Genomic DNA, 24,940 nt, shown 5'->3' on the forward strand with positions numbered 1-24,940 from the left:
TGATTTTGTCACCTGGGACCCGTTTTCCCAAAGTCATGAGTTAGAAAACTAAGGAAAAAGGAGTTAAAATCCTAGAGGGAGCGTAAGGAAACTTAAAGGTAGAAGGAATCCAAATTCTTAAGTCTCCAGAGACTCCATGGAAATAAAGATGGAATTTTTTAAAAAGAGATCTACAAAAAAAGAAGCCATTAAGTCGTTGCACCGAGAGAACCCACACTTATCCTACCTCAGTTTCCTTAAGGTTTAAGCTGAAAAACTCTGTAGATATCCCCAATCCATGGAGCGAATAGGCCGAAACCACATGCCGAAAGGAGCCCGCTGAGATTGGCCAGGGGAAATAAACGTCCGTACGGGAGATGCTCACGGACAGAGTCTTATTTAATGGATTCCTGACATTAGTTTGCAGCAGAGCATAACGTAGACGTTCAGCGACTGATTTTGTCACCTGGGACCCGTTTTCCCAAAGTCATGAGTTAGAAAACTAAGGAAAAAGGAGGTAAAATCCTAGAGGGAGCGTAAGGAAACTTAAAGGTAGAAGGAATCCAAAGTCTTAAGTCTCCAGAGACTCCATGGAAATAAAGATGGAATTTTTTAAAAAGAGATCTACAAAAAAAGAAGCCATTAAGTCGTTGCACCGAGAGAACCCACACTTATCCTACCTCAGTTTCCTTAAGGTTTAAGCTGAAAAACTCTGTAGATATCCCCAATCCATGGAGCGAATAGGCCGAAACCACATGCCGAAAGGAGCCCGCTGAGATTGGCCAGGGGACACAAACGTCCGTACGGGAGATGCCCACGGACAGAGCCTTATTTAATGGATTCATGACATTAGTTTGCAGCAGAGCATAACGTAGACGTTCAGCGACTGATTTTGTCACCTGGGACCCGTTTTCCCAAAGTCATGAGTTAGAGAACTAAGGAAAAAGGAGGTAAAATCCTAGAGGGAGCGTAAGGAACCTTAAAGGTAGAAAGAAACCAAAGTCTTAAGTCTCCAGAGACTCCATGGAAATAAAGATGGAATTTTTTAAAAAGAGATCTACAAAAAAAGAAGCCATTAAGTCGTTGCACCGAGAGAACCCACACTTATCCTACCTCAGTTTCCTTAAGGTTTAAGCTGAAAAACTCTGTAGATATCCCCAATCCATGGAGCGAATAGGCCGAAACCACATGCCGAAAGGAGCCCGCTGAGATTGGCCAGGGGAAACAAACGTCCGTACGGGAGATGCCCACGGACAGAGCCTTATTTAATGGATTCATGACATTAGTTTGCAGCAGAGCATAACGTAGACGTTCAGCGACTGATTTTGTCACCTGGGACCCGTTTTCCCAAAGTCATGAGTTAGAAAACTAAGGAAAAAGGAGGTAAAATCCTAGAGGGAGCGTAAGGAACCTTAAAGGTAGAAAGAAACCAAAGTCTTAAGTCTCCAGAGACTCCATGGAAATAAAGATGGAAATTTAAAAAGAGATCTACAAAAAAAGAAGCCATTAAGTCGTTGCACCGAGAGAACCCACACTTATCCTACCTCAGTTTCCTTAAGGTTTAAGCTGAAAAACTCTGTAGATATCCCCAATCCATGGAGCGAATAGGCCGAAACCACATGCCGAAAGGAGCCCGCTGAGATTGGCCAGGGGAAACAAACGTCCGTACGGGAGATGCCCACGGACAGAGCCTTATTTAATGGATTCCTGACATTAGTTTGCAGCACAGCATATACCAGAGTCAATAACTTGTAAAGTAGACGGTCAGCGACTGATTTCGTCACCTGGGACCCGTTTGCCCAAAGTCATGAGTTAGTTGCAGCTGAAATGCGGACTGCAGCTTTCCCTCAATCACTGGCGCTACAACAAGGCCCCGTGTAGCCCATGCCTATGGCTTTTAGATTGCAAACTCTTCCAGGTGCCGTGTTATTTCCTATACTTTCTGATTCCTTCTCTTGTGGAATAAAGTTTCGAATACAGTTCCCAGTTCACAGTCAGCCCTAGCACTCGTGATGTCGCCTCTGACAAGGACAGAGAAAGAGACACCCTTCCCTTTCTCCACACTGCTATCAGTACCTATTCTAAGGACTGGGACACATGTGAGATCCCCACTGGTGTCGGCCGGGGCAGCCGACATGCGCAACATGGCCGGTTAGCTCAGCTGGTTAGAGCGTGGTGCTAATAACGCCAAGGTCGCGGGTTCGGTCCCCGTAGGGGCCAGTCCGGCTTTTCTTTTTTGACCATACCAGTCTCAAACTCCTTTTTCTCCCTACTGCCTAGATCTGGTGGGTGGAAATTGCTGCTTTCTTCATTTAAGCAGGTTACCGTGATGGCAAGCACCATACTAATTCCTTGTTAGTATAGTGGTGAGTATCCCCGCCTGTCACGCGGGAGACCGGGGTTCGATTCCCCGACAGGGAGGCAATTGTTTTCTTTGTGCACCAAAGAAAACTCAGGAAAAAGGAATCCAAAGTCTTAAGTCTCCAGAGTCTCCAGAGACTCCATGTAAATAAAGATGGAATTTTAAAAAGAGATCTACAAAAAAAGAAGCCATTAAGTCGTTGCACAGAGAGAACCCACACTTATCCTATCTCAGTTTCCTGAAGGTTTAAGCTGAAAAACTCTGTAGATATCCCCAATCCATGGAGCGAATAGGCCGAAACCACATGACGAAAGGAGCCCGCTGAGATTGGCCAGGGGAAACAAACGTCCGTACGGGAGATGCTCACGGACAGAGCCTTATTTAATGGATTACTGACATTAGTTTGCAGCAGAGCATAACGTAGACGTTCAGCGACTGATTTTGTCACCTGGGACCCGTTTTCCCAAAGTCATGAGTTAGAAAACTAAGGAAAAAGGAGGTAAAATCCTAGAGGGAGCGTAAGGAAACTTAAAGGTAGAAGGAATCCAAAGTCTTAAGTCTCCAGAGACTCCATGGAAATAAAGATGGAATTTTTTAAAAAGAGATCTACAAAAAAAGAAGCCATTAAGTCGTTGCACCGAGAGAACCCACACTTATCCTACCTTAGTTTCCTTAAGGTTTAAGCTGAAAAACTCTGTAGATATCCCCAATCCATGGAGCGAATAGGCCGAAACCACATGCCGAAAGGAGCCCGCTGAGATTGGCCAGGGGAAATAAACGTCCGTACGGGAGATGCTCACGGACAGAGTCTTATTTAATGGATTCCTGACATTAGTTTGCAGCAGAGCATAACGTAGACGTTCAGCGACTGATTTTGTCACCTGGGACCCGTTTTCCCAAAGTCATGAGTTAGAAAACTAAGGAAAAAGGAGGTAAAATCCTAGAGGGAGCGTAAGGAAACTTAAAGGTAGAAGGAATCCAAAGTCTTCAGTCTCCAGAGACTCCATGGAAATAAAGATGGAATTTTTTAAAAAGAGATCTACAAAAAAAGAAGCCATTAAGTCGTTGCACCGAGAGAACCCACACTTATCCTACCTCAGTTTCCTTAAGGTTTAAGCTGAAAAACTCTGTAGATATCCCCAATCCATGGAGCGAATAGGCCGAAACCACATGCCGAAAGGAGCCCGCTGAGATTGGCCAGGGGAAACAAACGTCCGTACGGGAGATGCCCACGGACAGAGCCTTATTTAATGGATTCCTGACATTAGTTTGCAGCACAGCATATACCAGAGTCAATAACTTGTAAAGTAGACGGTCAGCGACTGATTTCGTCACCTGGGACCCGTTTGCCCAAAGTCATGAGTTAGTTGCAGCTGAAATGCGGACTGCAGCTTTCCCTCAATCACTGGCGCTACAACAAGGCCCCGTGTAGCCCATGCCTATGGCTTTTAGATTGCAAACTCTTCCAGGTGCCGTGTTATTTCCTATACTTTCTGATTCCTTCTCTTGTGGAATAAAGTTTCGAATACAGTTCCCAGTTCACAGTCAGCCCTAGCACTCGTGATGTCGCCTCTGACAAGGACAGAGAAAGAGACACCCTTCCCTTTCTCCACACTGCTATCAGTACCTATTCTAAGGACTGGGACACATGCGAGATCCCCACTGGTGTCGGCCGGGGCAGCCGACATGCGCAACATGGCCGGTTAGCTCAGCTGGTTAGAGCGTGGTGCTAATAACGCCAAGGTCGCGGGTTCGGTCCCCGTAGGGGCCAGTCCGGCTTTTCTTTTTTGACCATACCAGTCTCAAACTCCTTTTTCTCCCTACTGCCTAGATCTGGTGGGTGGAAATTGCTGCTTTCTTCATTTAAGCAGGTTACCGTGATTGCAAGCACCATACTAATTCCTTGTTAGTATAGTGGTGAGTATCCCCGCCTGTCACGCGGGAGACCGGGGTTCGATTCCCCGACAGGGAGGCAATTGTTTTCTTTGTGCACCAAAGAAAACTCAGGAAAAAGGAATCCAAAGTCTTAAGTCTCCAGAGTCTCCAGAGACTCCATTGAAATAAAGATGGAATTTTAAAAAGAGATCTACAAAAAAAGAAGCCATTAAGTCGTTGCACAGAGAGAACCCACACTTATCCTACCGCAGTTTCCTTAAGGTTTAAGCTGAAAAACTCTGTAGATATCCCCAATCCATGGAGCGAATAGGCCGAAACCACATGCCGAAAGGAGCCCGCTGAGATTGGCCAGGGGAAACAAACGTCCGTACGGGAGATGCCCACGGACAGAGCCTTATTTAATGGATTCCTGACATTAGTTTGCAGCACAGCATATACCAGAGTCAATAACTTGTAAAGTAGACGGTCAGCGACTGATTTCGTCACCTGGGACCCATTTGCCCAAAGTCATGAGTTAGTTGCAGCTGAAATGCGGACTGCAGCTTTCCCTCAATCACTGGCGCTACAACAAGGCCCCGTGTAGCCCATGCCTAAGGCCTATGGCTTTTAGATTGCAAACTCTTCCAGGTGCCGTGTTATTTCCTATACTTTCTGATTCCTTCTCTTGTGGAATAAAGTTTCGAATACAGTTCCCAGTTCACAGTCAGCCCTAGCACTCGTGATGTCGCCTCTGACAAGGACAGAGAAAGAGACACCCTTCCCTTTCTCCACACTGCTATCAGTACCTATTCTAAGGACTGGGACACATGTGAGATCCCCACTGGTGTCGGCCGGGGCAGCCAACATGCGCAACATGGCCGGTTAGCTCAGCTGGTTAGAGCGTGGTGCTAATAACGCCAAGGTCGCGGGTTCGATCCCAGTACGGGCCAGTCCGTCTCCTCTTTTTTGACCGTACCAGTCTCAAACTCCTTTTTCTCCCTACTGCCTAGATCTGGTGGGTGGAAATTGCTGCTGTCTTCATTTAAGCAGGTTACCGTGACGGCAAGCACCATACCCATTCCTCGTTAGTATAGTGGTGAGTATCCCCGCCTGTCACGCGGGAGACCGGGGCTCGATTCCCCGACAGGGAGGCAATTGTTTTCTTTGTGCACCAAAGAAAACTCAGGAAAAAGGAATCCAAAGTCTTAAGTCTCCAGAGTCTCCAGAGACTCCATGGAAATAAAGATGGAATTTTAAAAAGAGATCTACAAAAAAAGAAGCCATTAAGTCGTTGCACAGAGAGAACCCACACTTATCCTACCTCAGTTTCCTGAAGGTTTAAGCTGAAAAACTCTGTAGATATCCCCAATCCATGGAGCGAATAGGCCGAAACCACATGCCGAAAGGAGCCCGCTGAAATTGGCCAGGGGAAACAAACGTCCGTACGGGAGATGCCCACGGACAGAGCCTTATTTAATGGATTCCTGACATTAGTTTGCAGCAGAGCATAACGTAGACGTTCAGCGACTGATTTTGTCACCTGGGACCCGTTTTCCCAAAGTCATGAGTTAGAAAACTAAGAAAAAAGGAGGTAAAATCCTAGAGGGAGCGTAAGGAAACTTACAGGTAGAAGGAATCCAAAGTCTTAAGTCTCCAGAGACTCCATGGAAATAAAGATGGAAATTTAAAAAGAGATCTACAAAAAAAGAAGCCATTAAGTCGTTGCACTGAGAGAACCCACACTTATCCTACCTCAGTTTCCTTAAGGTTTAAGCTGAAAAACTCTGTAGATATCCCCAATCCATGGAGCGAATAGGCCGAAACCACATGCCGAAAGGTGCCCGCTGAGATTGGCCAGGGGAAACAAACGTCCGTACGGGAGATGCCCACGGCCAGAGCCTTATCCAATGGATTCCTGACATTAGTTTGCAGCACAGCATATACCAGAGTCAATAACTTGTAAAGTAGACGGTCAGCGACTGATTTCGTCACCTGGGACCCGTTTGCCCAAAGTCATGAGTTAGTTGCAGCTGAAATGCGGACTGCAGCTTTCCCTCAATCACTGGCGCTACAACAAGGCCCCGTGTAGCCCATGCCTAAGGCCTATGGCTTTTAGATTGCAAACTCTTCCAGGTGCCGTGTTATTTCCTATACTTTCTGATTCCTTCTCTTGTGGAATAAAGTTTTGAATACAGTTCCCAGTTCACAGTCAGCCCTAGCACTCGTGATGTCGCCTCTGATAAGGACAGAGAAAGAGACACCCTTCCCTTTCTCCACACTGCTATCAGTACCTATTCTAAGGACTGGGACACATGTGAGATCCCCACTGGTGTCGGCCGGGGCAGCCGACATGCGCAACATGGCCGGTTAGCTCAGCTGGTTAGAGCGTGGTGCTAATAACGCCAAGGTCGCGGGTTCGATCCCCGTACGGGCCAGTCCGTCTCCTCTTTTTTGACCGTACCAGTCTCAAACTCCTTTTTCTCCCTACTCCCTAGATCTGGTGGGTGGAAATTGCTGCTGTCTTCATTTAAGCAGGTTACCGTGATGGCAAGCACCATACCCATTCCTCGTTAGTATAGTGGTGAGCATCCCCGTCTGTCACGCGGGAGACCGGGGTTCGATTCCCCGACGGGGAGGCAATTGTTTTCTTTGTGCACCAAAGAAAACTCAGGAAAAAGGAATCCAAAGTCTTAAGTCTCCAGAGTCTCCAGAGACTCCATGGAAATAAAGATGGAATTTTAAAAAGAGATCTACAAAAAAAGAAGCCATTAAGTCGTTGCACAGAGAGAACCCACACTTATCCTACCTCAGTTCCCTGAAGGTTTAAGCTGAAAAACTCTGTAGATATCCCCAATCCATGGAGCGAATAGGCCGAAACCACATGCCGAAAGGAGCCCGCTGAGATTGGCCAGGGGAAACAAACGTCCGTACGGGAGATGCCCACGGACAGAGCCTTATTTAATGGATTCCTGACATTAGTTTGCAGCAGAGCATAACGTAGACGTTCAGCGACTGATTTTGTCACCTGGGACCCGTTTTCCCGAAGTCATGAGTTAGAAAACTAAGGAAAAAGGAGGTAAAATCCTAGAGGAAGCGTAAGGAACCTTAAAGGTAGAAAGAAACCAAAGTCTTAAGTCTCCAGAGACTCCATGGAAATGAAGATGGAAATTTAAAAAGAGATCTACAAAAAAAGAAGCCATTAAGTCGTTGCACCGAGAGAACCCACACTTATCCTACCTCAGTTTCCTTAAGGTTTAAGCTGAAAAACTCTGTAGATATCCCCAATCCATGGAGCGAATAGGCCGAAACCACATGCCGAAAGGAGCCCGCTGAGATTGGCCAGGGGAAACAAACGTCCGTACGGGAGATGCCCACGGACAGAGCCTTATTTAATGGATTCCTTACATTAGTTTGCAGCAGAGCATAAGGTAGACGTTCAGCGACTGATTTTGTCACCTGGGACCCGTTTTCCCCAAGTCATGAGTTAGAAAACTAAGGAAAAAGGAGGTAAAATCCTAGAGGAAGCGTAAGGAACCTTAAAGGTAGAAAGAAAACAAAGTCTTAAGTCTCCAGAGACTCCATGGAAATGAAGATGGAAATTTAAAAAGAGATCTACAAAAAAAGAAGCCATTAAGTCGTTCCACCGAGAGAACCCACACTTATCCTACCTCAGTTTCCTTAAGGTTTAAGCTGAAAAACTCTGTAGATATCCCCAATCCATGGAGCGAATAGGCGAAACCACATGCCGAAAGGAGCCCGCTGAGATTGGCCAGGGGAAACAAACGTCCGTACGGGAGATGCCCACGGCCAGAGCCTTATCCAATGGATTCCTGACATTAGTTTGCAGCACAGCATATACCAGAGTCAATAACTTGTAAAGTAGACGGTCAGCGACTGATTTCGTCACCTGGGACCCGTTTGCCCAAAGTCATGAGTTAATTGCAGCTGAAATGCGGACTGCAGCTTTCCCTCAATCACTGGCGCTACAACAAGGCCCCGTGTAGCCCATGCCTAAGGCCTATGGCTTTTAGATTGCAAACTCTTCCAGGTGCCGTGTTATTTCCTATACTTTCTGATTCCTTCTCTTGTGGAATAAAGTTTCGAATACAGTTCACAGTTCACAGTCAGCCCTAGCACTTGTGATGTCGCCTCTGACAAGGACAGAGAAAGAGACACCCTTCCCTTTCTCCACACTGCTATCAGTACCTATTCTAAGGACTGGGACACATGTGAGATCCCCACTGGTGTCGGCCGGGGCAGCCGACATGCGCAACATGGCCGGTTAGCTCAGCTGGTTAGAGCGTGGTGCTAATAACGCCAAGGTCGCGGGTTCGATCCCCGTACGGGCCAGTCCGTCTCCTCTTTTTTGACCGTACCAGTCTCAAACTCCTTTTTCTCCCTACTGCCTAGATCTGGTGGGTGGAAATTGCTGCTGTCTTCATTTAAGCAGGTTACCGTGACAGCACCATACCCATTCATCGTTAGTATAGTGGTGAGTATCCCCGCCTGTCACGCGGGAGACCGGTGTTCTATTCCCTGACGGGGAGGCAATTGTTTTCTTTGTGCACCAAAGAAAACTCAGGAAAAAGGAATCCAAAGTCTTAACACTCCAGAGTCTCCCGAGACTCCATGGAAATAAAGATGGAATTTTAAAAAGAGATCTACAAAAAAAGAAGCCATTAAGTCATTGCACAGAGAGAACCCACACTTATCCTACCTCAGTTTCCTGAAGGTTTAAGCTGAAAAACTCTGTAGATATCCCCAATCCATGGAGCGAATAGGCCGAAACCACATGACGAAAGGAGCCCGCTGAGATTGGACAGGGGAAACAAACGTCCGTACGGGAGATGCTCACGGACAGAGCCTTATTTAATGGATTCCTGACATTAGTTTGCAGCAGAGCATAACGTAGACGTTCAGCGACTGATTTTGTCACCTGGGACCCGTTTTCCCAAAGTCATGAGTTAGAAAACTAAGGAAAAAGGAGGTAAAATCCTAGAGGGAGCGTAAGGAAACTTAAAGGTAGAAGGAATCCAAAGTCTTAAGTCTCCAGAGACTCCATGGAAATAAAGATGGAATTTTTTAAAAAGAGATCTACAAAAAAAGAAGCCATTAAGTCGTTGCACCGAGAGAACCCACACTTATCCTACCTCAGTTTCCTTAAGGTTTAAGCTGAAAAACTCTGTAGATATCCCCAATCCATGGAGCGAATAGGCCGAAACCACATGCCGAAAGGAGCCCGCTGAGATTGGCCAGGGGAAACAAACGTCCGTACGGGAGATGCCCACGGACAGAGCCTTATTTAATGGATTCCTGACATTAGTTTGCAGCAGAGCATAACGTAGACGTTCAGCGACTGATTTTGTCACCTGGGACCCGTTTTCCCAAAGTCATGAGTTAGAAAACTAAGGAAAAAGGAGGTAAAATCCTAGAGGGAGCGTAAGGAACCTTAAAGGTAGAAAGAAACCAAAGTCTTAAGTCTCCAGAGACTCCATGGAAATAAAGATGGAAATTTAAAAAGAGATCTACAAAAAAAGAAGCCATTAAGTCGTTGCACCGAGAGAACCCACACTCATCCTACCTCAGTTTCCTTAAGGTTTAAGCTGAAAAACTCTGTAGATATCCCCAATCCATGGAGCGAATAGGCCGAAACCACATGCCGAAAGGAGCCCGCTGAGATTGGCCAGGGGAAACAAACGTCCGTACGGGAGATGCCCGCGGCCAGAGCCTTATCCAATGGATTCCTGACATTAGTTTTCAGCACAGCATATACCAGCGTCAATAACTTGTAAAGTAGACGGTCAGCGACTGATTTCGTCACCTGGGACCCGTTTGCCCAAAGTCATGAGTTAGTTGCAGCTGAAATGCGGACTGCAGCTTTCCCTTTAATGGATTTCTGACATTAGTTTGCAGCAGAGCATAACGTAGACGTTTTCCCAAAGTCATGAGTTAGAAAACTAAGGAAAAAGGACATTAGTTTGCAGCACAGCATATACCAGAGTCAATAACTTGTAAAGTAGACGGTCAGCGACTGATTTCGTCACCTGGGACCCGTTTGCCCAAAGTCATGAGTTAGTTGCAGCTGAAATGCGGACTGCAGCTTTCCCTCAATCACTGGCGCTACAACAAGGCCCCGTGTAGCCCATGCCTAAGGCCTATGGCTTTTAGATTGCAAACTCTTCCAGGTGCCGTGTTATTTCCTATACTTTCTGATTCCTTCTCTTGTGGAATAAAGTTTCGAATACAGTTCCCAGTTCACAGTCAGCCCTAGCACTCGTGATGTCGCCTCTGACAAGGACAGAGAAAGAGACACCCTTCCCTTTCTCCACACTGCTATCAGTACCTATTCTAAGGACTGGGACACATGTGAGATCCCCACTGGTGTCGGCCGGGGAAGCCGACATGCGCAACATGGCCGGTTAGCTCGGCTGGTTAGAGCGTGGTGCTAATAACGCCAAGGTCGCGGGTTCGATCCCAGTACGGGCCAGTCCGTCTCCTCTTTTTTGACCGTACCAGTCTCAAACTCCTTTTTCTCCCTACTGCCTAGATCTGGTGGGTGGAAATTGCTGCTGTCTTCATTTAAGCAGGTTACCGTGACAGCACCATACCCATTCATCGTTAGTATAGTGGTGAGTATCCCCGCCTGTCACGCGGGAGACCGGGGTTCGATTCCCTGACGGGGAGGCAATTGTTTTCTTTGTGCACCAAAGAAAACTCAGGAAAAAGGAATCCAAAGTCTTAACACTCCAGAGTCTCCCGAGACTCCATGGAAATAAAGATGGAATTTTAAAAAGAGATCTACAAAAAAAGAAGCCATTAAGTCATTGCACAGAGAGAACCCACACTTATCCTACCTCAGTTTCCTGAAGGTTTAAGCTGAAAAACTCTGTAGATATCCCCAATCCATGGAGCGAATAGGCCGAAACCACATGACGAAAGGAGCCCGCTGAGATTGGACAGGGGAAACAAACGTCCGTACGGGAGATGCTCACGGACAGAGCCTTATTTAATGGATTCCTGACATTAGTTTGCAGCAGAGCATAACGTAAACGTTCAGCGACTGATTTTGTCACCTGGGACCCGTTTTCCCAAAGTCATGAGTTAGAAAACTAAGGAAAAAGGAGGTAAAATCCTAGAGGGAGCGTAAGGAAACTTAAAGGTAGAAGGAATCCAAAGTCTTAAGTCTCCAGAGACTCCATGGAAATAAAGATGGCATTTTTTAAAAAGAGATCTACAAAAAAAGAAGCCATTAAGTCGTTGCACCGAGAGAACCCACACTTATCCTACCTCAGTTTCCTTAAGGTTTAAGCTGAAAAACTCTGTAGATATCCCCAATCCATGGAGCGAATAGGCCGAAACCACATGCCGAAAGGAGCCCGCTGAGATTGGCCAGGGGAAACAAACGTCCGTACGGGAGATGCCCACGGACAGAGCCTTATTTAATGGATTCCTGACATTAGTTTGCAGCAGAGCATAACGTAGACGTTCAGCGACTGATTTTGTCACCTGGGACCCGTTTTCCCAAAGTCATGAGTTAGAAAACTAAGGAAAAAGGAGGTAAAATCCTAGAGGGAGCGTAAGGAACCTTAAAGGTAGAAAGAAACCAAAGTCTTAAGTCTCCAGAGACTCCATGGAAATAAAGATGGAAATTTAAAAAGAGATCTACAAAAAAAGAAGCCATTAAGTCGTTGCACCGAGAGAACCCACACTCATCCTACCTCAGTTTCCTTAAGGTTTAAGCTGAAAAACTCTGTAGATATCCCCAATCCATGGAGCGAATAGGCCGAAACCACATGCCGAAAGGAGCCCGCTGAGATTGGCCAGGGGAAACAAACGTCCGTACGGGAGATGCCCGCGGCCAGAGCCTTATCCAATGGATTCCTGACATTAGTTTTCAGCACAGCATATACCAGCGTCAATAACTTGTAAAGTAGACGGTCAGCGACTGATTTCGTCACCTGGGACCCGTTTGCCCAAAGTCATGAGTTAGTTGCAGCTGAAATGCGGACTGCAGCTTTCCCTCAATCACTGGCGCTACAACAAGGCCCCGTGTAGCCCATGCCTAAGGCCTATGGCTTTTAGATTGCAAACTCTTCCAGGTGCCGTGTTATTTCCTATACTTTCTGATTCCTTCTCTTGTGGAATAAAGTTTCGAATACAGTTCCCAGTTCACAGTCAGCCCTAGCACTTGTGATGTCGCCTCTGACAAGGACAGAGAAAGAGAGACCCTTCCCTTTCTCCACACTGCTATCAGTACCTATTCTAAGGACTGGGACACATGTGAGATCCCCACTGGTGTCGGCCGGGGCAGCTGACATGCGCAGCATGGCCGGTTAGCTCAGCTGGTTAGAGCATGGTGCCAATAACGCCAAGATCGCGGGCTCGATCCCCGTACGGGCCAGTCCGTCTCCTCTTTTTTGACCGTACCAGTCTCAAACTCCTTTTTCTCCCTACTGCCTAGATCTGGTGGGTGGAAATTGCTGCTGTCTTCATTTAAGCAGGTTACCGTGATGGCAAGCACCATACCCATTCCTCGTTAGTATAGTGGTGAGTATCCCCACCTGTCACGCGGGAGACCGGGGTTCGATTCCCTGACGGGGAGGCAATTGTTTTCTTTGTGCACCAAAGAAAACTCAGGAAAAAGGAATCCAAAGTCTTAAGTCTCCAGAGTCTCCAGAGACTCCATGGAAATAAAGATGGAATTTTAAAAAGAGATCTACAAAAAAAGAAGCCATTAAGTCGTTGCACAGAGAGAACCCACACTTATCCTACCTCAGTTTCCTGAAGGTTTAAGCTGAAAAACTCTGTAGATATCCCCAATCCATGGAGCGAATAGGCCGAAACCACATGCCGAAAGGAGCCCGCTGAGATTGGCCAGGGGAAACAAACGTCCGTACGGGAGATGCCCACGGACAGAGCCTTATTTAATGGATTCCTGACATTAGTTTGCAGCAGAACATAACGTAGACGTTCAGCGACTGATTTTGTCACCTGGGACCCGTTTTCCCAAAGTCATGAGTTAGAAAACTAAGGAAAAAGGAGGTAAAATCCTAGAGGGAGCGTAAGGAAACTTAAAGGTAGAAGGAATCCAAAGTCTTAAGTCTCCAGAGACTCCATGGAAATAAAGATGGAATTTTTTAAAAAGAGATCTACAAAAAAAGAAGCCATTAAGTCGTTGCACCGAGAGAACCCACACTTATCCTACCTCAGTTTCCTTAAGGTTTAAGCTGAAAAACTCTGTAGATATCCCCAATCCATGGAGCGAATAGGCCGAAAACACATGCCGAAAGGAGCCCGCTGAGATTGGCCAGGGGAAACAAACGTCCGTACGGGAGATGCCCACGGACAGAGCCTTATTTAATGGATTCCTGACATTAGTTTGCAGCAGAGCATAACGTAGACGTTCAGCGACTGATTTTGTCATCTGGGACCCGTTTTCCCAAAGTCATGAGTTAGAAAACTAAGGAAAAAGGAGGTAAAATCCTAGAGGAAGCGTAAGGAACCTTAAAGGTAGAAAGAAACCAAAGTCTTAAGTCTCCAGAGACTCCATGAAAATGAAGATGGAAATTTTAAAAGAGATCTACAAAAAAAGAAGCCATTAAGTCGTTCCACCGAGAGAACCCACACTTATCCTACCTCAGTTTCCTTAAGGTTTAAGCTGAAAAACTCTGTAGATATCCCCAATCCATGGAGCGAATAGGCCGAAACCACATGCCGAAAGGAGCCCGCTGAGATTGGCCAGGGGAAACAAACGTCCGTACGGGAGCTGCCCACGGCCAGAGCCTTATCCAATGGATTCCTGACATTAGTTTGCAGCACAGCATATACCAGAGTCAATAACTTGTAAAGTAGACGGTCAGCGACTGATTTCGTCACCTGGGACCCGTTTGCCCAAAGTCATGAGTTAATTGCAGCTGAAATGCGGACTGCAGCTTTCCCTCAATCACTGGCGCTACAACAAGGCCCCGTGTAGCCCATGCCTAAGGCCTATGGCTTTTAGATTGCAAACTCTTCCAGGTGCCGTGTTATTTCCTATACTTTCTGATTCCTTCTCTTGTGGAATAAAGTTTCGAATACAGTTCCCAGTTCACAGTCAGCCCTAGCACTCGTGATGTCGCCTCTGACAAGGACAGAGAAAGAGACACCCTTCCCTTTCTCCACACTGCTATCAGTACCTATTCTAAGGACTGGGACACATGTGAGATCCCCACTGGTGTCGGCCGGGGCAGCTAACATGTGCAACATGGCCGGTTAGCTCAGCTGGTTAGAGCGAGGTGCTAATAACGCCAAGGTCGCGGGTTCGATCCCCGTACAGGCCAGTCCGTCTCCTCTTTTTTGACCGTACTAGTTTCAAACTCCTTTTTCTCCCTACTGCCTAGATCTGGTGGGTGGAAATTGCTGCTGTCTTCATTTAAGCAGGTTACCGTGATGGCACGCACCATTCCCATTCCTCGTTAGTATAGTGGTGAGTATCCCCGCCTGTCACGCGGGAGACCGGAGTTCGATTCCCCGACGGGGAGGCAATTGTTTTCTTTGTGCACCAAAGAAAACTCAGGAAAAAGGAATCCAAAGTCTTAGTCTCCAGAGTCTCCAGAGACTCCATGGAAATAAAGATGGAATTTTAAAAAGAGATCTACAAAAAAAGAAGCCATTAAGTCGTTGCACAGAGAGAACCCACACTTATCCTACCTCAGTTTCCTGAAGGTTTAAGCTGAAAAACTCTGTAGATATCCCCAATCCATGGAGCGAATAGGCCGAAACCACATGCCGAAAGGAGCCCGCTGAGATTGGCCAGGGGAAACAAACATCCGTACGGGAGATGCCCACGGACAGAGCCTTATTTAATGGATTCCTGACATTAGTTTGCAGCAGAACATAACGTAGACGTTCAGCGACTGATTTTGTCACCTGGGACCCGTTTTCCCAAAGTCATGAGTTAGAAAACTAAGGAAAAAGGAGGTAAAATCCTAGAGGGAGCGTAAGGAAACTTAAAGGTAGAAGGAATCCAAAGTCTTAAGTCTCCAGAGACTCCATGGAAATAAAGATGGAATTTTTTAAAAAGAGATCTACAAAAAAAGAAGCCATTAAGTTGTTGCACCGAGAGAACCCACACTTATCCTACCTCAGTTTCCTTAAGGTTTAAGCTGAAAAACTCTGTAGATATCCCCAATCCATGGAGCGAATAGGCCGAAAACACATGCCGAAAGGAGCCCGCTGAGATTGGCCAGGGGAAACAAACGTCCGTACGGGAGATGTCCACGGACAGAGCCTTATTTAATGGATTCCTGACATTAGTTTGCAGCAGAGCATAACGTAGACGTTCAGCGACTGATTTTGTCACCTGGGACCCGTTTTCCCAAAGTCATGAGTTAGAAAACTAAGGAAAAAGGAGGTAAAATCCTAAAGGGAGCGTAAGGAACCTTAAAGGTAGAAAGAAACCAAAGTCTTAAGTCTCCAGAGACTCCATGGAAATAAAGATGGAAATTTAAAAAGAGATCTACAAAAAAAGAAGCCATTAAGTCGTTGCACCGAGAGAACCCACACTTATCCTACCTCAGTTTCCTTAAGGTTTAAGCTGAAAAACTCTGTAGATATCCCCAATCCATGGAGCGAATAGGCCGAAACCACATGCCGAAAGGAGCCCGCTGAGATTGGCCAGGGGAAACAAACGTCCGTACGGGAGATGCCCACGGACAGAGCCTTATTTAATGGATTCCTGACATTAGTTTGCAGCAGAGCATAACGTAGACGTTCAGCGACTGATTTTGTCACCTGGGACCCGTTTTCCCAAAGTCATGAGTTAGAAAACTAAGGAAAAAGGAGGTAAAATCCTAGAGGGAGCGTAAGGAACCTTAAAGGTAGAAAGAAACCAAAGTCTTAAGTCTCCAGAGACTCCATGGAAATAAAGATGGAAATTTAAAAAGAGATCTACAAAAGAAGAAGCCATTAAGTCGTTGCACCGAGAGAACCCACACTTATCCTACCTCAGTTTCCTTAAGGTTTAAGCTGAAAAACTCTGTAGATATCCCCAATCCATGGAGCGAATAGGCCGAAACCACATGCCGAAAGGAGCCCAATGAGATTGGCCAGGGGAAACAAACGTCCGTACGGGAGATGCCCACGGCCAGAGCCTTATCCAATGGATTCCTGACATTAGTTTGCAGCACAGCATATACCAGAGTCAATAACTTGTAAAGTAGACGGTCAGCGACTGATTTCGTCACCTGGGACCCGTTTGCCCAAAGTCATGAGTTAGTTGCAGCTGAAATGCGGACTGCAGCTTTCACTCAATCACTGGCGCTACAACAAGGCCCCGTGTAGCCCATGCCTAAGGCCTATGGCTTTTAGATTGCAAACTCTTCCAGGTGCCGTGTTATTTCCTATACTTTCTGATTCCTTCTCTTGTGGAATAAAGTTTCGAATACAGTTCCCAGTTCACTGTCAGCCCTAGCACTTGTGATGTCGCCTCTGACAAGGACAGAGAAAGAGACACCCTTCCCTTTCTCCACACTGCTATCAGTACCTATTCTAAGGACTGGGACACATGTGAGATCCCCACCGGTGTCGGCCGGGGCAGCCGACACTCGCAACATGGCCGGTTAGCTCAGCTGGTTAGAGCGTGGTGCTAATAACGCTAAGGTCGCGGGTTCGATCCCCGTACGGGCCAGTCCGTCTCCTCTTTTTTGACCGTACCAGTCTCAAACTCCTTTTTCTCCCTACTGCCTAGATCTGGTGGGTGGAAATTGCTGCTGTCTTCATTTAAGCAGGTTACCGTGATGACAAGCACCATACCCATTCCTCGTTAGTATAGTGGTGAGTATCCCCGCCTGTCACGCGGGAGACCGGGGTTCGATTTCCCGATGGGGAGGCAGTTGTTTTCTTTGTGCACCAAAGAAAACTCAGGAAAAAGGAATCCAAAGTCTTAAGTCTCCAGAGTCTCCAGAGACTCCATGGAAATAAAGATGGAATTTTAAAACGAGATCTACAAAAAAAGAAGCCATTAAGTCGTTGCACAGAGAGAACCCACACTTATCCTACCTCAGTTTCCTGAAGGTTTAAGCTGAAAAACTCTGTAGATATCCCCAATCCATGGAGCGAATAGGCCGAAACCACATGCCGAAAGGAGCCCGCTGAGATTGGACAGGGGAAACAAACGTCCGTACGGGAGATGCCCACGGACAGAGCCTTATTTAATGGATTCCTGACATTAGTTTGCAGCAGAACATAACGTAGACGTTCAGCGACTGATTTTGTCACCTGGGACCCGTTTTCCCAAAGTCATGAGTTAGAAAACTAAGGAAAAAGGAGGTAAAATCCTAGAGGGAGCGTAAGGAACCTTAAAGGTAGAAAGAAACCAAAGTCTTAAGTCTCCAGAGACTCCATGGAAATAAAGATGGAAATTTAAAAAGAGATCTACAAAAAAAGAAGCCATTAAGTCGTTCCACCGAGAGAACCCACACTTATCCTACCTCAGTTTCCTTAAGGTTTAAGCTGAAAAACTCTGTAGATATCTCCAATCCATGGAGCGAATAGGCCGAAACCACATGCCGAAAGGAGCCCGCTGAGATTGGCCAGGGGAAACAAACGTCCGTACGGGAGATGCCCACGGACAGAGCCTTATTTAATGGATTCCTGACATTAGTTTGCAGCAGAACATAACGTAGACGTTCAGCGACTGATTTTGTCACCTGGGACCCGTTTTCCCAAAGTCATGAATTAGAAAACTAAGGAAAAAGGAGGTAAAATCCTTGAGGGAGCGTAAGGAAACTTAAAGGTAGAAGGAATCCAAAGTCTTAAGTCTCCAGAGACTCCATGGAAATAAAGATGGAATTTTTTAAAAAGAGATCTACAAAAAAAGAAGCCATTAAGTCGTTGCACCGAGAGAACCCACACTTATCCTACCTCAGTTTCCTTAAGGTTTAAGCTGAAAAACTCTGTAGATATCCCCAATCCATGGAGCGAATAGGCCGAAAACACATGCCGAAAGGAGCCCGCTGAGATTGGCCAGGGGAAACAAACGTCCGTACGGGAGATGCCCACGGACAGAGCCTTATTTAATGGATTCCTGACATTAGTTTGCAGCAGAGCATAACGTAGACGTTCAGCGACTGATTTTGTCACCTGGGACCCGTTTTCCCCAAGTCATGAGTTAGAAAACTAAGGAAAAAGGAGGTAAAATCCTAGAGGAAGCGTAAGGAACCTTAAAGGTAGAAAGAAACCAAAGTCTTAAGTCTCCAGAGACTCCATGGAAATGAAGATGGAAATTTAAAAAGAGATCTACAAAAAAAGAAGCCATTAAGTCGTTCCACTGAGAGAACCCACACTTATCCTACCTCAGTTTCCTTAAGGTTTAAGCTGAAAAACTCTGTAGATATCCCCAATCCATGGAGCGAATAGGCCGAAACCACATGCCGAAAGGAGCCCGCTGAGATTGGCCAGGGGAAACAAACGTCCGTACGGGAGATGCCCACAGCCAGAGCCTTATCCAATGGATTCCTGACATTAGTTTGCAGCACAGCATATACCAGAGTCAATAACTTGTAAAGTAGACGGTCAGCGACTGATTTCGTCACCTGGGACCCGTTTGCCCAAAGTCATGAGTTAGTTGCAGCTGAAATGCGGACTGCAGCTTTCCCTCAATCACTGGCGCTACAACAAGGCCCCGTGTAGCCCATGCCTAAGGCCTATGGCTTTTAGATTGCAAACTCTTCCAGGTGCCGTGTTATTTCCTATACTTTCTGATTCCTTCTCTTGTGGAATAAAGTTTCGAATACAGTTCCCAGTTCACTGTCAGCCCTAGCACTTGTGATGTCGCCTCTGACAAGGACAGAGAAAGAGACACCCTTCCCTTTCTCCACACTGCTATCAGTACCTATTCTAAGGACTGGGACACATGTGAGATCCCCACTGGTGTCGGCCGGGGCAGCCGACATGCGCAACATGGCCGGTTAGCTCAGCTGGTTAGAGCTTGGTGCTAATAACGCCAAGGTCGCGGGTTCGATCCCCGTACGGGCCAGTCCGTCTCCTCTTTTTTGACCGTACCAGTCTCAAACTCCTTTTTCTCCCTAGTGCCTAGATCTGGTGGGTGGAAATTGCTGCTGTCTTCATTTAAGCAGGTTACCGTGATGGCTAGCATCATACCCATTCCTCGTTAGTATAGTGGTGAGTATCCCCGCCTGTCACGCGGGAGACCGGGGTTCGAATCCCCCACAGGGAGGCAATTGTTTTCTTTGTGCACCAAAGAAAACTCAGGAAAAAGGAATCCAAAGTCTTAAGTCTCCAGAGTCTCCAGAGTCTCCAGAGACTCCATGGAAATAAAGATGGAATTTTAAAAAGAGATCTACAAAAAAAGAAGCCATTAAGTCGTTGCACAGAGAGAACCCACACTTATCCTACCTCAGTTTCCTGAAGGTTTAAGCTGAAAAACTCTGTAGATATCCCCAATCCATGAAGCGAATAGGCCGAAACCACATGCCGAAAGGAGCCCGCTGAGATTGGCCAGGGGAAACAAACGTCCGTACGGGAGATGCCCACGGACAGAGCCTTATTTAATGGATTCCTGACATTAGTTTGCAGCAGAACATAACGTAGACGTTCAGCGACTGATTTTGTCACCTGGGACCCGTTTTCCCAAAGTCATGAGTTAGAAAACTAAGGAAAAAGGAGGTAAAATCCTAGAGGGAGCGTAAGGAAAATTAAAGGTAGAAGGAATCCAAAGTCTTAAGTCTCCAGAGACTCCATGGAAATAAAGATGGAATTTTTTAAAAAGAGATCTACAAAAAAGAAAGCCATTAAGTCGTTGCACCGAGAGAACCCACACTTATCCTACCTCAGTTTCCTTAAGGTTCAAGCTGAAAAACTCTGTAGATATCCCCAATCCATGGAGCGAATAGGCCGAAACCACATGACGAAAGGAGCCCGCTGAGATTGGCCAGGGGAAACAAACGTCCGTACGGGAGATGCCCACGGACAGAGCCTTATTTAATGGATTCCTGACATTAGTTTGCAGCAGAGCATAACGTAGACGTTCAGCGACTGATTTTGTCACCTGGGACCCGTTTTCCCAAAGTCATGAGTTAGAAAACTAAGGAAAAAGGAGGTAAAATCCTAAAGGGAGCGTAAGGAACCTTAAAGGTAGAAAGAAACCAAAGTCTTAAGTCTCCAGAGACTCCATGGAAATGAAGATGGAAATTTAAAAAGAGATCTACAAAAAAAGAAGCCATTAAGTCGTTGCACCGAGAGAACCCACACTTATCCTACCTCAGTTTCCTTAAGGTTTAAGCTGAAAAACTCTGTAGATATCCCCAATCCATGGAGCGAATAGGCCGAAACCACATGCCGAAAGGAGCCCGCTGAGATTGGCCAGGGGAAACAAACGTCCGTACGGGAGATGCCCACGGACAGAGCCTTATTTAATGGATTCCTGACATTAGTTTGCAGCAGAGCATAACGTAGACGTTCAGCGACTGATTTTGTCACCTGGGACCCGTTTTCCCAAAGTCATGAGTTAGAAAACTAAGGAAAAAGGAGGTAAAATCCTAGAGGAAGCGTAAGGAACCTTAAAGGTAGAAAGAAACCAAAGTCTTAAGTCTCCAGAGACTCCATGGAAATGAAGATGGAAATTTAAAAAGAGATCTACAAAAAAAGAAGCCATTAAGTCGTTCCACCGAGAGAACCCACACTTATCCTACCTCAGTTTCCTTAAGGTTTAAGCTGAAAAACTCTGTAGATATCCCCAATCCATGGAGCGAATAGGCCGAAACCACATGCCGAAAGGAGCCCGCTGAGATTGGCCAGGGGAAACAAACGTCCGTACGGGAGATGCCCACGGCCAGAGCCTTATCCAATGGATTCCTGACATTAGTTTGCAGCACAGCATATACCAGAGTCAATAACTTGTAAAGTAGACGGTCAGCGACTGATTTCGTCACCTGGGACCCGTTTGCCCAAAGTCATGAGTTAGTTGCAGCTGAAATGCGGACTGCAGCTTTCCCTCAATCACTGGCGCTACAACAAGGCCCCGTGTAGCCCATGCCTAAGGCCTATGGCTTTTAGATTGCAAACTCTTCCAGGTGCCGTGTTATTTCCTATACTTTCTGATTCCTTCTCTTGTGGAATAAAGTTTCGAATACAGTTCCCAGTTCACTGTCAGCCCTAGCACTTGTGATGTCGCCTCTGACAAGGACAGAGAAAGAGACACCCTTCCCTTTCTCCACACTGCTATCAGTACCTATTCTAAGGACTGGGACACATGTGAGATCCCCACTGGTGTCGGCCGGGGCAGCCGACATGCGCAACATGGCCGGTTAGCTCAGCTGGTTAGAGCTTGGTGCTAATAACGCCAAGGTCGCGGGTTCGATCCCCGTACGGGCCAGTCCGTCTCCTCTTTTTTGACCGTACCAGTCTCAAACTCCTTTTTCTCCCTACTGCCTAGATCTGGTGGGTGGAAATTGCTGCTGTCTTCATTTAAGCAGGTTACCGTGATGGCAAGCATCATACCCATTCCTCGTTAGTATAGTGGTGAGTATCCCCGCCTGTCACGCGGGAGACCGGGGTTCGATTCCCCGACAGGGAGGCAATTGTTTTCTTTGTGCACCAAAGAAAACTCAGGAAAAAGGAATCCAAAGTCTTAAGTCTCCAGAGTCTCCAGAGTCTCCAGAGACTCCATGGAAATAAAGATGGAATTTTAAAAAGAGATCTACAAAAAAAGAAGCCATTAAGTCGTTGCACAGAGAGAACCCACACTTATCCTACCTCAGTTTCCTTAAGGTTTAAGCTGAAAAACTCTGTAGATATCCCCAATCCATGAAGCGAATAGGCCGAAACCACATGCCGAAAGGAGCCCGCTGAGATTGGCCAGGGGAAACAAACGTCCGTACGGGAGATGCCCACGGACAGAGCCTTATTTAATGGATTCCTGACATTAGTTTGCAGCAGAACATAACGTAGACGTTCAGCGACTGATTTTGTCACCTGGGACCCGTTTTCCCAAAGTCATGAGTTAGAAAACTAAGGAAAAAGGAGGTAAAATCCTAGAGGGAGCGTAAGGAAAATTAAAGGTAGAAGGAATCCAAAGTCTTAAGTCTCCAGAGACTCCATGGAAATAAAGATGGAATTTTTTAAAAAGAGATCTACAAAAAAGAAAGCCATTAAGTCGTTGCACCGAGAGAACCCACACTTATCCTACCTCAGTTTCCTTAAGGTTTAAGCTGAAAAACTCTGTAGATATCCCCAATCCATGGAGCGAATAGGCCGAAACCACATGACGAAAGGAGCCCGCTGAGATTGGCCAGGGGAAACAAACGTCCGTACGGGAGATGCCCACGGACAGAGCCTTATTTAATGGATTCCTGACATTAGTTTGCAGCAGAGCATAACGTAGACGTTCAGCGACTGATTTTGTCACCTGGGACCCGTTTTCCCAAAGTCATGAGTTAGAAAACTAAGGAAAAAGGAGGTAAAATCCTAGAGGAAGCGTAAGGAACCTTAAAGGTAGAAAGAAACCAAAGTCTTAAGTCTCCAGAGACTCCATGGAAATGAAGATGGAAATTTAAAAAGAGATCTACAAAAAAAGAAGCCATTAAGTCGTTCCACCGAGAGAACCCACACTTATCCTACCTCAGTTTCCTTAAGGTTTAAGCTGAAAAACTCTGTAGATATCCCCAATCCATGGAGCGAATAGGCCGAAACCACATGCCGAAAGGAGCCCGCTGAGATTGGCCAGGGGAAACAAACGTCCGTACGGGAGATGCCCTCGGCCAGAGCCTTATCCAATGGATTCCTGACATTAGTTTGCAGCACAGCATATACCAGAGTCAATAACTTGTAAAGTAGACGGTCAGCGACTGATTTCGTCACCTGGGACCCGTTTGCCCAAAGTCATGAGTTAGTTGCAGCTGAAATGCGGACTGCAGCTTTCCCTCAATCACTGGCGCTACAACAAGGCCCCGTGTAGCCCATGCCTAAGGCCTATGGCTTTTAGATTGCAAACTCTTCCAGGTGCCGTGTTATTTCCTATACTTTCTGATTCCTTCTCTTGTGGAATAAAGTTTCGAATACAGTTCCCAGTTCACTGTCAGCCCTAGCACTTGTGATGTCGCCTCTGACAAGGACAGAGAAAGAGACACCCTTCCCTTTCTCCACACTGCTATCAGTACCTATTCTAAGGACTGGGACACATGTGAGATCCCCACTGGTGTCGGCCGGGGCAGCCGACATGCGCAACATGGCCGGTTAGCTCAGCTGGTTAGAGCTTGGTGCTAATAACGCCAAGGTCGCGGGTTCGATCCCCGTACGGGCCAGTCCGTCTCCTCTTTTTTGACCGTACCAGTCTCAAACTCCTTTTTCTCCCTACTGCCTAGATCTGGTGGGTGGAAATTGCTGCTGTCTTCATTTAAGCAGGTTACCGTGATGGCAAGCATCATACCCATTCCTCGTTAGTATAGTGGTGAGTATCCCCGCCTGTCACGCGGGAGACCGGGGTTCGATTCCCCGACAGGGAGGCAATTGTTTTCTTTGTGCACCAAAGAAAACTCAGGAAAAAGGAATCCAAAGTCTTAAGTCTCCAGAGTCTCCAGAGTCTCCAGAGACTCCATGGAAATAAAGATGGAATTTTAAAAAGAGATCTACAAAAAAAGAAGCCATTAAGTCGTTGCACAGAGAGAACCCACACTTATCCTACCTCAGTTTCCTGAAGGTTTAAGCTGAAAAACTCTGTAGATATCCCCAATCCATGAAGCGAATAGGCCGAAACCACATGCCGAAAGGAGCCCGCTGAGATTGGCCAGGGGAAACAAACGTCCGTACGGGAGATGCCCACGGACAGAGCCTTATTTAATGGATTCCTGACATTAGTTTGCAGCAGAACATAACGTAGACGTTCAGCGACTGATTTTGTCACCTGGGACCCGTTTTCCCAAAGTCATGAGTTAGAAAACTAAGGAAAAAGGAGGTAAAATCCTAGAGGGAGCGTAAGGAAAATTAAAGGTAGAAGGAATCCAAAGTCTTAAGTCTCCAGAGACTCCATGGAAATAAAGATGGAATTTTTTAAAAAGAGATCTACAAAAAAGAAAGCCATTAAGTCGTTGCACCGAGAGAACCCACACTTATCCTACCTCAGTTTCCTTAAGGTTTAAGCTGAAAAACTCTGTAGATATCCCCAATCCATGGAGCGAATAGGCCGAAACCACATGACGAAAGGAGCCCGCTGAGATTGGCCAGGGGAAACAAACGTCCGTACGGGAGATGCCCACGGACAGAGCCTTATTTAATGGATTCCTGACATTAGTTTGCAGCAGAGCATAACGTAGACGTTCAGCGACTGATTTTGTCACCTGGGACCCGTTTTCCCAAAGTCATGAGTTAGAAAACTAAGGAAAAAGGAGGTAAAATCCTAGAGGGAGCATAAGGAACCTTAAAGGTAGAAAGAAACCAAAGTCTTAAGTCTCCAGAGACTCCATGGAAATAAAGATGGAAATTTAAAAAGAGATCTACAAAAAAAGAAGCCATTAAGTCGTTGCACCGAGAGAACCCACACTTATCCTACCTCAGTTTCCTTAAGGTTTAAGCTGAAAAACTCTGTAGATATCCCCAATCCATGGAGCGAATAGGCCGAAACCACATGCCGAAAGGAGCCCAATGAGATTGGCCAGGGGAAACAAACGTCCGTACGGGAGATGCCCACGGCCAGAGCCTTATCCAATGGATTCCTGACATTAGTTTGCA

At 46.4% G+C, this 24,940-nt stretch overlaps 7 non-coding genes across 7 annotated transcripts; all 7 read left to right on the top strand.

Moving 5' to 3' along the window:
• The first annotated feature begins 2,328 nt into the window (after window positions 1-2,328).
• On the top strand, window positions 2,329-2,400 carry TRNAD-GUC (transfer RNA aspartic acid (anticodon GUC)). Its single transcript has one exon. It is a non-coding gene; the product is annotated as a tRNA-Asp (tRNA).
• Window positions 2,401-4,241: 1,841 nt separating this feature from the next.
• On the top strand, window positions 4,242-4,313 carry TRNAD-GUC (transfer RNA aspartic acid (anticodon GUC)). The gene has a single exon. It is a non-coding gene; the product is annotated as a tRNA-Asp (tRNA).
• Window positions 4,314-6,577: 2,264 nt separating this feature from the next.
• On the top strand, window positions 6,578-6,651 carry TRNAI-AAU (transfer RNA isoleucine (anticodon AAU)). The gene has a single exon. It is a non-coding gene; the product is annotated as a tRNA-Ile (tRNA).
• A 1,841-nt stretch (window positions 6,652-8,492) lies between these two features.
• On the top strand, window positions 8,493-8,566 carry TRNAI-AAU (transfer RNA isoleucine (anticodon AAU)). The gene has a single exon. It is a non-coding gene; the product is annotated as a tRNA-Ile (tRNA).
• Window positions 8,567-19,158: 10,592 nt separating this feature from the next.
• Window positions 19,159-19,232, top strand: TRNAI-AAU (transfer RNA isoleucine (anticodon AAU)). The gene has a single exon. It is a non-coding gene; the product is annotated as a tRNA-Ile (tRNA).
• Window positions 19,233-21,516: 2,284 nt separating this feature from the next.
• On the top strand, window positions 21,517-21,590 carry TRNAI-AAU (transfer RNA isoleucine (anticodon AAU)). Its single transcript has one exon. It is a non-coding gene; the product is annotated as a tRNA-Ile (tRNA).
• Window positions 21,591-23,443: 1,853 nt separating this feature from the next.
• Window positions 23,444-23,517, top strand: TRNAI-AAU (transfer RNA isoleucine (anticodon AAU)). The gene has a single exon. It is a non-coding gene; the product is annotated as a tRNA-Ile (tRNA).
• The last annotated feature ends 1,423 nt before the right edge of the window (window positions 23,518-24,940 follow it).

The sequence above is a fragment of the Hyla sarda genome, unplaced genomic scaffold (genome assembly GCF_029499605.1).
Source record: "Hyla sarda isolate aHylSar1 unplaced genomic scaffold, aHylSar1.hap1 scaffold_205, whole genome shotgun sequence".
Classification (NCBI taxonomy): Eukaryota; Metazoa; Chordata; class Amphibia; order Anura; family Hylidae; genus Hyla; species Hyla sarda.